The sequence below is a fragment of the Ochotona curzoniae genome, unplaced genomic scaffold (genome assembly GCF_017591425.1).
Source record: "Ochotona curzoniae isolate NIBS_2020 unplaced genomic scaffold, NIBS_Ocur_1.0 scaffold_2683, whole genome shotgun sequence".
NCBI classification, from domain to species: Eukaryota; Metazoa; Chordata; class Mammalia; order Lagomorpha; family Ochotonidae; genus Ochotona; species Ochotona curzoniae.
Genome location: NW_024467100.1, coordinates 6688339 through 6693160, shown reverse-complemented (window position 1 = coordinate 6693160; position 4822 = coordinate 6688339). Strand labels below are relative to the sequence as shown.

The 4822-nt window shown below is 39.4% G+C and overlaps 1 pseudogene; it reads left to right on the top strand.

Moving 5' to 3' along the window:
* The first annotated feature begins 853 nt into the window (after nucleotides 1–853).
* LOC121171544 lies at nucleotides 854–1292 on the top strand (annotated as a pseudogene).
* The last annotated feature ends 3530 nt before the right edge of the window (nucleotides 1293–4822 follow it).

Below are 4822 nucleotides of genomic sequence, written 5' to 3'. Positions count from 1 at the left end.
GCAGAAAGTTAAATCTATGACAGTTACTAAGGGACTATATTATTGTGATAATTTAGGGGAAAATGGCAATAGGGGGAAATAGGGAGGGAGGTGGGAAGAACCCCCATACCTACAAAAACTCTATCATGGAACGTAGAAAAGATAACAGATTACACATAATAATATGTTTTCACTCATAGCAAACTATTTCCTTCTGTGATGTGAAATGTTAAAAATATGCTGTGGCTTCACAGGTATTAGTTTTAGTTTTTCTTTGAGAATCCTTGGTCGTCTGAGTTCTGGGACCATCCCTTCTGAGCTCCAGAGGGACATCACAAATCAAGGTCAAGTTTGGTGTCAGTTCCCTGAGTTGAAGATTCCAAAGTTATATGGAAAATGCAAATTTGAATGCCACACCTACTGGAGATGGAGGCAGTTTTGTTTCCTCCATTCAGAACTCACACACACAAGTTTCACAATTGCTTCCCAGTTCAGGGAAATGAATTTCCTTCTATTCTGTCAGTGTAGTCATTGGCCAGAGCTAACCTTGTTTGCAGTTATTTTCTTCATGTCTCCTGCTTGTAAGATCTCAAGGCCCTATTTAATAGTCTTTCTAAAGCATTTACCTACATATTTGAAAGGCAGAGTGAGAGATAGATATAGAACTAGAGATAGATAGAGAGGGAGATAGACAGACTATAGATAAAGATCTTCCGATGACTTGTTCATTCTTCAAATGATTGCAGCAGTTTGGTCTATGCCAGGATGTAGCTGGGGGCCAGGAACTGTATTTGGGTCTCCTATCCTGAGCCATCACCCACTGCTTCCTGGACACACTGGTTTTTTTTTTTTTTTTGACTCAGGATCTGCCAACATGGGCTGCATTTGCACCAAAACCATGAAGAAGGTGGCTCAGGTTATCATTGAGAAGTATTATACCCAGCTGAGCAATGACTTCCACACCAGCAAGTGCATGTGCAAGCAAATCGCCTTCATCCTCAGCAAAAAGCTCAGCAACAAGATGGTAGGCTGTTGCACAGGATGAAGCACATCCAGCGAGGCCCTGTGAGAGGCGTTTTCATCAAGCTGCAGGAGGAGGAGGAGGAAAGGGGAGCCACCTACACTCTTGAAGTCTTGACCCTGGATCAGGAGATCAAAGTGGACCCCGAGACCAAGTTGAGACCAAGTTGATACTGAAGCTTTTGGCCTTCAGCAGCCTGTCCAACCTGCAAGTCACTAAGCCCAGTGTCGGGATAAACTACAAAATGTCCCAGGGAGCCAGCGGAACTTTTCACTTCACTGTCAGATTTTGAATTAACTCAGGACTACAAAAAAAAAAAAGTTGGATTTTTCTCTCAATGCCAGCTCTATATCTTACCATTTTGCTTAGCCTACAGATCATCAACCATCTGTGGGTTTTACAAATCATTCTACATTTGAATACTGAGTATTATCAGTTAAAAAAAAATCCCACAAAACCATAAATGATGAAGCCTCTTCAAACTAATGACATTTAATATCTTCAGACATTCAGGACTGTTTGACAACTTTTCATCTTGCATCTTTAGCTCATTTGTGATTACCCTCTTTAATTATCATTGCAAATCTGTAACTCATATAACTTTCCTTTAAGCCCATTTCTCATATTTTCCTAGCTTTAAATAGATTGTAGTCTTTTGCTGAGAAGATTGAGGACATCATATATAAAGTTCATTCATTTTATGTCATTAATATTTCCCTCATTTATGTTTTATTTTACAGAAAAGATTTATTTATTTGAAAGTCAGAGCTATGGGGGAGGGGAGGAGAGAGAGAGAGAGAGAGAGAGAGAGAGAGAGAGAGAGAGAGAGAGAGAGAGAGAGATTACTCTTTTATTGGTTCACACCCCAGATGACTGCAACAAAGCCAGGATCCAGGAGCTTTTTCAAGATATCCTGCATGGATGACAGGGTCCCAAACATTTGTGCCGTCTTTCATTGTTTTTCTCAGGCCATTAGAAGGGAACTGGACTGGAATGGTGCAGTCAGCACATGAACTGTCTTCCATATGGAATATTGGTATTGCAGACAGTGACTATTCCCATTATGCCATGGTGTTTTCCCTTCTCTTCAGATTTATGGCAAGAACCTACATTTGTCTTAACCTCACGCACTCATGCTGTAAGTTACACATTTATTCCACTTGTACGATCTTTATACTTGACATAATACAGCAGCAGTATGATAAATATTTATGGGGTTGGGTTGAATTTTTTCCAGAAACTTGCTATACAACAGTATATATTTGTCACTTTTCTCTCCTGAATCTTGTTTTATTTATTTGTTTATTTTAGAAGACCATCATGACAATTCCTATGCAATCACTCCCTAGCTAACACTTAGATATTTTCCTTGTCCACTAAACCAAATTTCTCAAAAAGAATAATCTCCAATTTCAGTCTTAATCTCTTCAAGTCATTTCTTGATTCATTCTTTATTAAGTTCAACTTTTTCATATCAGTGGCTGATCCCCCGCTTCTTCCTTACCCTGCGTAAGTTTTCTTCAGAATTTACTTACATACTTCCTATTTCTTGGGAATCTCCCTTTTTTTGAAATTTTGAGGCAGTCATATTTTCTGGTCTCTTTGATTCTCTTCTGATTCCATTGTCCTTCTCTTTTTAGGCTTCTTTTGCTCAGTGGTGTTATCCAGGGCTGCCTATCTGATCATCTTCTCTTCGTTAAACACACAGTCCTTGGGTGATCTTACCAGTACCATGACTTCAGTGCCTACTCAAATGAAAATGGTGCCTGGCTCCAACCACACTTTTTGGTTAAGATCTGGAAGAGGTGAGAGGAGTGAATTTTAAATTCCAGGGTGTGAAACAGCAACTACAAATACCCTGAGAATGTCTGCCAGATTCAAGGAATAACAACGAAGCCTGAATGTCTGGAGCTGAGAGAGCATGAGGAAAATCACCAGGAAAAATGGTGTGATGGTGAGAGGTGAAGATCTAATTGCATAAGGCCTTACAGGCCATTTTTATGACTGTAACTTCTACTGAAGATTAGATGGAAATCCACTGGAGTGTTAGTATATTCTGACAGAAATTTTACAGGGGATCACTCTATGTTGAAACCAGATTGAGTAGGTAAGTAGAGAATTTTTTCTTACTAGAAATACAGTTTGTTCAACTATAAAACAGAAAATGGAGTGGAGTACATATAGGTACAGGAAGGTAAATGTTATGGTGGGAGGGTGTGGCATTACTCTTTATATATCTTGAGTTCTATTAGCATATACTAATGATAAAACTGAGAGTGAGGATGGGCAAATAACTATTGAAAGCTGGTTTTCCCAATTCCTACTTCTTTCCCTTTATCTCCTAGTAGACTAGGATAATGGGAGAATGACGTAGGGAAATAAAGTATCATTGACTGATAGCTTTGAGATTGGGGTTACAAATTTAAGTCAGACTAGTCAGCATTGTTGTACATCTTTCTCTGGCCTCCTCTAATTGTGTAAATTTATATATGAAAAAATCAAAGAATTAGATGTAAGAAGTATAGAAATGTTGATAACTTTGTGATATATTCGTTAACCTCCTGTGGATGAGGGTTCAATATCCTTCTTCTTTTTCTTCTCCCCATGGTGGTCTGTGCTCAAGGGGATACATCATGGAAATGTACCGGAAAGTAATATATTCGAAGGTGGAAACAGAGATAAAGAAGTCCTCATGCATGCACTCTACAAGGATGGACTCACAACAAAATGACTGACAGTCTCCTAATTGTTGGAGACATGCCAGTGGCAGCACGATGGACTTGTGAAAATTCATGAAAGACACCCATTGTAAGACTGGAGGGGAGAACAAAGGGGAGGGGAAGGAACTTGGGGAGAGGGAGGGAAGACTCCAGTGCCAACTAAACTGTATCGACTAATAATAAAAAAAGAAGTGTAGAAATGTTGGGGTGTGTGTGTGTCAAGTACAACTGAAAGTAAAACAAAGAAGCTGAGGGTTTATGGGAAGTTGTGACAATGACTTGCTCTGAAATTTAAGCTGAGTTCAGAGGAAAATGATGGCATGTGGGATATGAGTGGCAGTGAAACTTGTTGGATCAACGGGTTTCTGGTCAGGTGATGAAGGCTGAAGGATTGTTGGAATCAGAACACCAGACAGAGGGAAAGGCAAAAAAGAAAAAAAAATAGAGAATTATGATGAGAGATGGTGAAATGCTTGAAATCAAGATTATAGAAGAGTTGTGGTTTTGGTACAGGGTGTAACTCAAGGATGAAAAGATAAAAGCATAGTGGAGTGAAAGGAGTGGAGGACAAGAACAGTGGAGGAGAGTTCAAGAGCTGCAGAGGGAACATCTGTGTGGACACAATCATGAAGCAGAGATTTGGAAGAATGAAGGAGTGGTCCAGGAGCTTAACTCCTCAGGCAATAGGGTGTAGCGATCTGAGAGTGGCAAATACACATAATGGGGTTTTCTGACATGAGATTCAAAACCATAACTGCTTATCTTGCTGTCATGTTTGCCCACTTAACAAAATTTTAATCTTAATTTTTTTTTGGCAGAATTTGTCAACACTTCCACCTTCATGGATCATTTTTTTTTTATCTTGAAATGTTGATCCTGAGATGTGATAATTCTTCTACCTCTCCTATTTACTTTACTTTTCATCTTGTGAATTTCATTGAGTGGTGTGACCAAGGACTCCCTAATTGTCCTCTGTTTTCACCAGACACACAATTGCTGAGTGTTTTCACCAATTTATTCACAAACACATATGACTTCCAAATCGACGGAAGCTGAGCTCTTTCACTCCCAATGTGTGTTTCTGACTGCCCACTAATTAGCT